Source organism: Miscanthus floridulus, chromosome 15 (assembly GCF_019320115.1).
Source record: "Miscanthus floridulus cultivar M001 chromosome 15, ASM1932011v1, whole genome shotgun sequence".
Lineage (NCBI taxonomy): Eukaryota > Viridiplantae > Streptophyta > Magnoliopsida > Poales > Poaceae > Miscanthus > Miscanthus floridulus.
In genome coordinates, this window is record NC_089594.1 from 38,647,428 (window position 1) to 38,658,967 (window position 11,540).

Genomic DNA, 11,540 nt, shown 5'->3' on the forward strand with positions numbered 1-11,540 from the left:
AGTCTTCTAGTGTTGAATCATCAGATGACGAAGAATACTATAAGTTAAAGGAGGCTTACCACAAGTCCACATAATTGTACTCAGGGGACAGTCTAGACGCCGACAAGCTGCGTGATGAGCTGAAGGATGCACGCACTGCACTTGGTGTCACCCAATAAGAAGCCGCCCTGCGTGAGATGAGAAGGCGGCCACTGAGACAGAGGTCTAGAACCTACTTGTCAACACTACTGCCGCCTATGAGGCCACCTTCCCCATGCAGACAGTGGACGATCCAGCCACTGCACCAGAGGAGCACCTATGAGCCCTGCTGGCCCACATTCGAGCCGTGGTGTCCGAAGCCATCTGTCAAGGGGCTGCCACGGCACTGGTCGTTGTCCAACTTCAGTTTGGCACAACAGTGAAAGTCCTAGTGGTGCATCAGGGTTTTCCATCACCACTGGATGATGAAGATTATATGGATGATCTATTTGAGCACGTTGAGCCAGCCGCCAATGCCGTCTTAGCGAAGGTGAATGTGGACGAGATCCTACACACCCGCCTCGACCGTTGATCTATGTGGGATGTATTAGTAGTACAAGTTATGACTAGGTTTGGTCTATGGGATGACCGTATGTGAGTCTTAATTATTTGCATGCATGTCTATATTAACTTTTGTTGAACTTTGTATTAGTTCAGTTAAACTCTATTGAGCATGGTGTAGCTCAGGTCCTTTGGATATTTGGTAACTGGTTTCTAGCCCCTGTTGGTTGCTTTTGCCTATAGATTTGTTGAACTTGAAAGAACTATGCAGTGAGGAGTTTATCTAAACAAGTCTCACCTCGATCTAATGCAGAATGGATTAGCCATAGCTGTTGACTTTTACTATGAACACTAGAAAGTCCGCCCGCTGTGTATTTGATCTCGTAGGATAGTATAAAGTGTTGTAGCAATCAGTCTGCCCCTCGACTGCTATGATTGCTTGGATTGGAGTGAAATAAGTATACAGAAAAGACCTATCACAACTGCCCCTGGCATGTCATGGTGGTCAAAAGCTCTTTTTCTCGATTCATTTATTGTGTCTAGCTTTCCTACCTCATTCGCTTCACTCTCGTTAGCCATGCAAGGTCTATATGAAAGGAGGGCCCCCCTTCTCCTCTGGGAGTGTGGACGATCAAACATAGCTGAGGGAGTGTAGATGATCAGAACCTATGAAACCATGTGTCATGGGGTCAAAACCATGGCAATATGTTGTTCAAGTCGGTGTTAGAGTATGGATCTCCGGTGGCTCGGGTGGACTTAGGAACACAAGAATCATGCAGGGGAGACGGAACGGTTTATCCTGGTTTAGGCTAATTTGGTCTCTACATCTAGCAGCTGATGATCCTTATACTCAAGAGCACCCAAAATCAGGGGGGTTACAACAGAGTGTAAAGGAAGAAGATTTGGTAGAGGGGTTAGCTTGATGCTAATCCTAAGGTTGCCTTGCCACCGATGAAGCCTTCCCCCTTGCCGGAGAGGAGGAAGATGATGTGATGCGGTGGAGGAGAGGCATTCAGTGCCCCTCTCTAGGTTGCCTTGCCCTTTGTGCAGAGCAGAGGCAGATGGAATGGAGTGTCTGGTGGTCGAAATGGGATCCTCCCCCTTCTAGGTCCGACCTTATCTCTTATATAATGAGATAGGTCGGGTACATGGTGGTTTGGGGGTTTAGTGTATGGTCTACGTGCGTCGAAGTCTAGGAGGGTCTTGCAGCGGTGTGCCATGGACCATGGTGGTGTCTTGGAGCCAAAGAAGCCTTGGGCGTCGTTTGGCTGCTCTATTCTAACACTCTACGTGCTAGGCGGTGTTAGTTTGGACCGGCCTCCCCTAGGTGAAACCTTCTAGAGTCTTCTTGGTGGCGGAGGAGGTCAGCTCCTAGGGCTGATGCATAGTCCTAGAAGCCCATGAGCCCCTAGAGGCCATGGAAAGCTTTGTTTTCTTGTGTCATGCCCCAGACGTGATCCTGTTGGAGGAGCAGTTGGTAGGGCCACACCTAGGGAGCGACGCCGAGGATTCCTCGAGCATCGGTAACTCAGGGCTTGTCTTCTTGTGCCTGGGCCTTGGCTGGCATCATGAGCCGGGCAATAGCTAAGGACCGAGCTTGGTCATGCCATAGATTAGGAGCCCAAGGCTTGGGGAAGCCCTCGAGCCCTAGGCGGAGGCTGCGGTCGAGTTAGGCTCGGCTAGATGTCTTTGCTAGAGGTTGCGCATGAGCGTGCCCAATGGGTATAGCCCTGGAGCCTCTAGGCAATCCTGAAGGGGTTGGTCGAGGGGTATTTTTCATTTGAGGACCATTGGACCCGAGGCTTAACATACCTATTTGTTAGGATCTCATTAGGAGCCCTTGAGCCCTTCCTGGCCTCACCTGGCATGATGGCGATGAAGGGCTGAATTTGATCATCTGGTGACCGAACCCTCCTTGGTGGGGACATTTTCTGCTAGCGAGAGCGTTGTGCCCTGCTTGGGGCCTTATTCTCCAAAGTGATGAGCGTTGCTCGGCTGTCGGGGCTAAGCAAAGATGGTGTTGATCCCTTTGTGAGCCTATGTCACATGGGTCTTCGACTTGAGCGAGAGATCGGTGAACTCATCTGGGAGTCACCGACCGTAAGCCTAGGGGCGCCCTCATTTTTTATAGGAGCCTGCCATGGTCTGGGTGATCAAGAGTGCTGGGCTTAGGTTCGAGTCCATCTGATCATCCGGAGCACCATGCCATTCTAGGGGCTGCGATAACAGGTCCCGATCTTCTCAAGCTGGCCTTCTGGGGCCAACCCTCTGTAGCCATAGGTCAGGGAGATGGGAGTGTGCCAAGGCTTGGACGGAGGCCCTCATTGGGCCCACTACTCAGTGGCTCCCGACCCAACTCTAGGGAGTTGGTTAGTTTTTTGGGGGATGAGCCACCCGAGTGCCCGTCGATCGAGGGGTCGGGCTACTCCTTCTAGGGAGTCGATGTAGCCCCTGAGGCCATTGTGGGGCCTCCTTGCTTGTGGGAGGGGTGGCTTCTGGGTGTGTCCCATCCGCTGTCGTCTTGTGTAGGCAGTTGATGGCGTCTAGGCCATCATGCCTGGTGGAGGAGTTATGGTGCGCAACCCCTGTGCCATCCCATCTTGTCTAGGAGATTGGACATCAGGGCCACGTGGAGCAGATCCAGTGGAGGAGGAGCGATGGCACTTGTTACGCATGGATCCAAGTGGTTGATGATAGCTGGTGGGCTCAGAGGGAGCCGGATCCCCCTAAGTCCCGTGAGGAGGCGTGCGTGGAGTGGGCGGTGCACCCAGGTTGTCCCGTGTTCATTCCTACACACTCAGGTTATAGAAAAATCCAGACATGGGACTGAGTGGTCATACCTTTCACTCTTGCTCTGTCACCACATCCCTATCTAAGCGCCATTGAGCCTACTTATGCTCCCCCTCAGGTTTGACTACAATGGTGGAGTGGGACATGCCGAAGGCTAAAGGCGAGATGTTGGAGGTGGCCCAGGCATGGCTGATCCTCCCCCCTTCTGGATGGGATTTGCCGGATCTAGGGGCATCAAAGCCCATGCCAGGGGAGTCATAGGTCATCTCCTTTGTCCCCTTCCACATCGCTAGTTTGGGGTCCCCACACATCCGTTTGTGGGGAGGTTCCTCCGCGACTTTGGGCTATGACTTCATGATTTGACGGGTGGTGCACCTTGTGGTGTTTGTCACCCTGTGCGAGTGCTATCTGGGGATTGATCCCCACTTTGACTTGTGGAGGAGGATCTTTCGCCTAAACCTAAACAAGGATGATGTTGGATCCATTCAATGGATCGGTGCCATTGCCATCTAGCTACGCAACAATCTGAAGTCACGGTACTTGGAGCTTTCCTTCCCCACCTTGGAGAAAGGGTGGCACCAAAAATGGTTCTACCTCTCTGACCCCTCCAGGTCCCTTCAAGCCTACTCTCCCAATCGTCTAGGGCCGGTGATGGCGTCATCTTGGAAGAGCATGCCAGAGGGGCCTGCTCTTGAGGTTGCGGAGGGGTTGCTAGACTGGATCACCACCATGAAGGATGCCGGACTGTCTAGCCAGATGGTGCTCCGGGTATTCTTGTTCCACTGGATCCTCCCATTGATGGTGAGGCCATCTCCGATGTGGGAATACCTTAGGCTAGGGGACCTATCTACAGTGGTGGAGGGACATCTTCTAGAGAAGTCTATGACTAGAGTGGCATGGATGGTGTTAGGGTCTGCATCAGGGGAGTCAGTGGTTGACAAAGGCTTGGCCCCCTTCTCGGTGTACAAACTGAGGCCCGACTATCTTCCGTATCTAGGGGCGGTCTCCATCACCCCTAGCCTCGAGGGGTAGGGGGACAAGGTCACCACCGAGGGCCCTTCTTCGCCGCTGGGAGGTGCGTCCCTCACCCTATCTTTGGGGGAGTGTAACAACCCGGCTTTTTGAGCATCCAAAAAGTGAGCTTTTAAATTTTTTCCTGCAATGTGTGAAGCATGTAGTTGCAAGGTCAAACCTAAGTCAAACCTGCTAATAAATTGTTGCACTCATGTAGAATTGATTGTAGAGTGTGCCTTGTCCTTGAGTTGGTTTTGAGCTTGAGTTTGTTTTTGAGTTTGGAGTGCACAAATCCATGGCAAAAAATCCTCTTGAATTCGTTTCGAATTCATCTCCAATCCCTTTTGAATCTCTCTCAAATTACTAATTCATAAAAGGAAAAAATTCTTTTTCCATTTCTTTCTCAATTCAGCCCAGCCAGCCCACTACCCCTCTCCCACTTCCCTCACCCATCGGCCCAGTATAGCACCTTCCCCACTCCCTTCCTCGCCTGCTAGACCAAGCCGCCACCTAGGCCTTGGCTTCATTCATCCTGAGCAGCCCAACCTACCCTCTCCATCCTTCTCAGCCCAGCTATGAGACCCCATGAGCCCACGACCCACTAGCCCCTGTAGGACTGCCAGCACATCTGCATGGCCCCAGCAGGCTCGAGCTGCGCCCCTACCCTAAACCCTAGGGTGGGCGTAGATGCTCCTAGGCGCCACCGCCAACTGTCCCATCCTCATGCCTCAACATCTGTACCACTGCCCGTAGGATGCATGCCACATGTCCCCACCCCTGCACAGACGATGAGGATCACTAGCTCCCCTTGATAGCCCTAGCCACGACACCTATAAGTACCGCCGCCGCTCTCTTCTTGTCTCCCTATAGCCGCCGCTGTGCTCCTCTGCTCCCTTCCTCCTCTTCCTTGTGAGCCCTAGCTGGCCATGGCTACCACTCCACTCACCGCTGCTCCCCTTCCTCCAAGCAGCACCGACCACCGAGCCAACACCGTGCGCCATCGGTCTCCTTCACCGCGTGAACGCGCTTGAGCAGCCACACCTTCCCTAGAGCATGATGACCTCGCCTCACCAGCCCCCACTCCACCACCTTGATGTCGTGCTATGACATTGAGACACCACCACCAAGTGCCCTCCTCTGAGCTCCTCCTCGCGTCAAACTTCATCGAGCACGTGATGTCGTGCACCTCTCTGTCCATCACTCTACCGCTGCTTCTATGACCATGACCACCACCACATCGAAGTCACCCCACCAAGCTTCATCTGCCCTTCCTCCCACGTCATCCTCACCAAGCAGTAGAGCACCGAGCCCGACAACCCCGATGTCGTGCCCTGCCTAGCTTGTCCTCGGTGCTACCTTGCCAGCACCTAGGAGTCAAGCACCGATGCCCAGGAGTCTGTCTACCTCCACTCCAGTATCTTGCTGCTCATCATGGCCTCCAACCACCGTGGTCAGCAGCACCTCGCTAGAGCTCCATCTCTATTGCCGGTGAGCTCCCAAAGCCCAAACTTTGCCTTTCTTGCTCCCTATCACCATTCATGTCTGACGGTCGCCCCTTGTGCCAAGACCCTTCACCGTCATAGGAAGGCTACCGACCCTACTATGCTTCCTACCTCACCAGTCTCCTTCCTCGCCACTGGAGCCACTGGGTGCTACCGCTGCCACTAGAAGCCATACCCGAGACACTGCTGCAGCGCACCATGAACCCAATAGTAGCCATGTCTGGCCACCTGCAGCAAGCCATAGCCAACTCATGGGCAGTTGCAGTCCAGTGGGACATGTCACTGCAGGCCTCCGCCTCCAATGTTGAACCTTTGAACCCCATCAACGCCATCCTCGATGTTGGCAAAGCCCTTGTTTTTCATTTCTTTCCTTTTTCATACTTGTCATACATGATCATCTATCTATATCTATGCATGTGCCATGCCTTCATGCTAGTCTATCTATCTCTTGTGCTATGGATATGTGCTACTCCATGTTGTGTTGTTGGTTTAGTTCTTGTGTTGTTGTTTGCCTATGGACTGAGCCTTCGAGCCGGTTGAGAGAGCGATTGTTTGAACATTGCGATCGTGAGCTCATCTCACCGTACGCTGAGCATATCCCTTCTCTCATGCTTTAGTTGTCTCCAACGAACTATGATAATTAGCCACCCTCTTTGGCCCTTGGATGTGGCAACTATGGACTCAACGTCGGTGCGCTCCCTACCCACACCTAGCGAGCCATTCGTGACCTAGCCTAGTGGGAGAACTAGGGGATGACCATCGTGGAATGATGGATGCCAACTCATTTAGGTGAAGCTCATGGCCGTGAGTCCCCTAGCCATGACCCTTGGGCTCTACCTCTTTTGCTCTTTTGTTCTACTTTGCTTTTTTGTGCTTCCTAACCATCTCGTATGCTTGTGCCACATTGACCATAGCATTTCTTCAGTTCTCATGGTGACAACAGCACTGCTATGGACCCAAGGGATAGCAAAGTGCTGATCTAGTTGCACATCGATCATGGTGCCCTACTAGTTGGTGTGGATCGAGAGTCCATGGGATTTGTCTCTTTTCTTTCAACCCTTGCCCATCCCCATGGCATGTTGGTGGAGAGAATGTGGAGACCCCTCTTACATCTTCTCTTGTTCTCTCTTTTCAATCCTCGTCGATCCAGTAAGATGTGGATTGAGCCCTCTCATTCCAACTTCTTCGATTAATGTCTTTTGCCATGACATGTGGATTGAAGTGCCATGGAACCAAAGTCCCTTTCACTTGTTTGTGTCTATTTGGTGTTCTTTTATTGCTCTCTTGATTCCACTCCTTTAATTCCCATTGACAGCTATGGCGAGTGAATCAAAGGATGGTGAATCCCTTTCCCCTCTCTTTTGGCTCTTTCATGCACAAACCCCTTGTATGTTTGTACCTATTTTAGACCTTAGCGCACATTAGGTTCTCGCGGTGACAACCACACCACTAAGACCCTAGGGGTGTCTTGGTGCCATTTAATGCACGTGGGTCAAGGTACCCTATGAGTGGATTTGGGCATTTGTGTTCTCTTGTGTGTCGCTCCTTTCTGATGCTCCGTCTTTTGCCATGGCATGTGGATTGGAAGAAGCAGACCACCGCCCTCTCCTTTCTCCTCTTATTCCATCCTCTCTTTGGTTCCCGTCGATTACAATGGCGTGCGGGTTGAGAGAGACTAGAACTCTTCCTTGCCTCTCTTGCTTGCAATCTTTTTGATTCCCATCAACCTCCATGATGCCCGGATCAGAAGACCGTGAGCTGTGGTGATTGCTTAGGATGAGCTAGAGTCTAGGCAATTATTCTTGATGTCGTACAGGTCAACATGATCAGCTCGGGAAGTACTGGCTAGGCTGTGACTTAAGCTTGTGCTTAGCAAATAACCACTTCCGCCTCTTTTCAGCCCAAGGATCAGACATCCACCATGAGGGCTAAGCCTTTTCCTTTGGTGGTCTTCGCTTTTTCGTGTCTTATCACCTTTTTAGGGTATTGATTGCTTATTGCCTTGTTTGTCGCTCTATCGAGGTAGTTGCATCGAGGATAGCGTTGATTGGACCGAAACCCATTGGAGTGTGGATTGGAAGAAGTAGACCACCGCCCTCTCCATTCTCCTCTTATTTGATCCTCTCTTTGGTTCCCGTCGATTACAATGGCATGCGGATTGAGAGAGACTGGAACTCTTCCTTGCCTCTCTTGCTTGCAATCTTTTTGATTCCCATCAACCTCCATGATGCTCGGATCAGAAGACCATGAGCTATGGTGATTGCTTAGGATGAGCTAGAGTCTAGGCAATTATTCTTGATGTCGTATAGGTCAACATGATCGGCTCGGGAAGTACTGGCTAGGCTGTGACTTAAGCTTGTGCTTAGCAAATAACCACTTCTGCCTCTTTTCAGCCCAAGGATCGGACATCCACCATGAGGGCTAAGCCTTTTCCTTTGGTGTTCTTTGCTTTTTTCGTGTCTTATCGCCTTTTTAGTTATTGATTGCTTATTGCCTTGTTTGTCGCTCTATCGAGGTAGTTGCATCGGGATAGCATTGATCGGACCGAAACCTGTTGGAGGAAGGACTTGGAGGAGAACGACTATGAGTACATTGAGGATCTTTGAGATGACTAGTGAACAGGTGCCACGTCCCACTCAACCTCGTAGAATTCTATTAGACATGCAACAATGTAGCTGATAGTGCTTTACTTTTATGCAAATGATCTATGATAGGTTGCATGGTAGAATTGCTTGAAAGCCATTACCTTGACAAAACCTTTACCCCTGCACACCCGTTGTTAGGATAGGTGCTCACATACTACTTACTACTTGCTTCTACTATGCATTATATATGTGATGTGATGCTTGGTGGATGATTGTTTGTGAGTGGCTAAGGCACTTGGTGCCGATAATATGGTAATAATGTGATGACAACTTGGGGAGATCTTAGCATGCTTCTTGGGTGTGTTGTGAGGGTTGAGTCAACCGAGCAGGATCTACGATGAGCTATTGAGCGAGTCTTGCTAGAGTGTGACCTGAGCACTCCTCAAGAGTTGTACTTGTGGTTGGTACCAGTTTGTGGTATAGACTCTAGGGAGGAGTGTTCTTCGTGGGATGAATCCCCAGAGTAGAGGTGCTGTTGAAGCATGGGGTGTCGGAACCCCTTTGTGAAGATGTCTTGTTCGGTCACCCTAAGGACTTATATGTTCTAGGAAATGGTTCATAGGAATCCTTGCACCCCATTCGCTCCTCTCTAGGGAGGAGACAATTGTGGACTAATCTGGGTGATGCCATTACTGCTAGGTTGTAAGTTGATAGTGTGGGGGGTGAGGATGTTGAATCTAGAACCCCTCTAGGTGCGTACTACCACTTGTGGGGCCCGGTATTTACATTCCATAGTCTCAGCATGCTGAAGAAATCCAGGGTGCCTCAGGGCTGAGTGGCAGGATGGTATCATTGCAGAATAGAAAGCAGCCAAAATCAGCCTAGATGAGCCGGATCGTCGATGATGGTGTATCATGTGGGTAGTGTAAACCTCTACAGAGTGTATGGTTGATCGATCGATACATATGCCATCTTTTTGGCTATGGACCTTTCCTATGTTACTGCTTCACTTGACTAGATAGAGGTGTCCTTTCTTCTTCTCCCCCTGGGTTTGTTGGACTTTGGCTGTTAGCCAATAAGGCAAGATATGAGATGGAGTTGTCCTTGTTGCCTAGAGAGTGAGAGTGTGGTGAGATGTGTGTGATGGGATGGGTGAACATGTGGATGAGATGGGTTACAACTTGATGAACTATTATAAAATATTGATGAACTTGCATAGGAAACCTACCACCATATATTGGCCTTTTGCTCTACCCTTGCATTCCACTTACTACAAAGCATACACAAAGCATAGGGTGGGAGCCAGTGGCCAGTACAAATCATACTAAAAGATATTTGGCAGGTTTGGATGCCATCTACGATGACAACAATGGAGATTAGAAGGATTAGATGGTTTTGTACCTGCGCTCCAGTTTGGTTGAGGAGATGAAGATGAAGTCTACGCTTGCTGATGTTCTATGCCTACTTTGATGATTGCCCATGAAGGAGGAGCCTTCACCCATTGACATGCTATGCCAACTCTAATGAAGCCCTGTGTGCATTTCTGCTAGTATTACGTTGTACTTAGGTGTGTTACCAAGAGTTGTAATACCTTATAAACTTGTACTTCCATGATGTATGAACTGTGGTATCAACTGTTATTTGAAAATGTGATGGCTAGATCTCATGGACTATCACATTATAATTCATATCTATGGATTTTCCCTTAGTGGAAATCAGGATCGTCTTAGGGAGTCACCCGCCACCTGGGTGGCTGGGAAGCACCCTCGCTTGAGTTCCCTTAGGGCGAGGACGCCTTCATGGAAGAGGCGCTCTGCCCTGAGGCTTTCTTTGAGCAGTAGGTGAGGTCCCCTACCGGCTAGGCTGCTTCGGTCCGACGGTCACTTGTCCATTGCTTGATGACGCAGAGCTTAACTTGTAGGGAATCTTCCTCAGTGGGGGCTTTGGGCGGCGCGGCGGCGCCGGTCCAGCCACTGGTGCTGAAGGTGCATCGCCGCCTGCTGTTGCTCCCCCAAGTGAATGGGACGTCGACGCTGGACATTGTTGCGATGGGGCCGGTCGTTGTGAACCTAGTGCGGTAGGCAGGATCTAACGTAGCTAGGGGGCCTTCCTCCTGAGGCGAAGGTGAACCTAGAAGAGGTCATCATCACCAGTCTCCCCCTACCCCCAGGGCATGAGGAGGCTAGCTCCTCATTGGTGACTGTGTAGGCTTCTTTCACTCCGCTAGCAGGGGGGCCGCACGTCCTAGATGATGGCCCCTAGGCGGACGCGTGGCTGGAGCTGATGAAGCAAGGTGGCACCTTCGACAAGCTGGTTGCCTTCTTCTACAACACCTTCATGGTGATGACAAGCCACATAGGGGAGTTCTTCAGTCTTCAGCAGGGGATATGACTCTTGTGGGGTGATTATCGTTGGATAAAGTACGACACCGTGGCTGGTGTTGAGATTTTACCTGAGTTGCCTTATCGTCGTGGTTGTAGGTGCTATGCCAGTTCTCCTAGAGGAAGTTAGACCTCGTCTAGGAGTGGGAGAAGGCTACCCCATAGGTACCTTCTGGTCCACCTAGTGGGGGTGAAAGGTCCATCCCACTTGGCTACCCAATCCTGACCCTTTGCTCGGCAAGTGAGTGGCCACGCTGATGGAAGTGCTCATCAGGGAGCATGATGGGGCACGTAGCACCGTGGCATGGTTAGAGTCCAAGCTAGCAGCGGAGCAAGAGGCCAAGCATGCCACGAAGGCAAGGGCTGAGGAATCCCAGTAGAAGGTTGTAGAGTTGGAGGAGGCCCGCCGGATGGCTAAGGGCTTGGTCATAGAGCTGAGGGGCTCCCTAGGCCTGCTGGAGACCACAAGGGATGCCACCCATTCTAAGCTCCATGGGGCCTAGCAGATCATCATAGGTGCATCCTCTGCTCTTCCTTCCTTCCCTCACCTCTAGGGTGGGGTCTCTTGCCCCAGGCCGCCATGAACCCGGTTCTCCCCCTTTTGCGTGGCGCAGGGCTACGGGTGGAGCTGGCGGACGAGAGCGGCAAGGCCCTCTAGCTAGAGGAGGTGGTGGAGATGGCATAGGCAAAGTGTGACCATTTGTGGAGGGAGCTATAGGTAGAGGTGAAGGTGTCGGTGGATGGCCAAA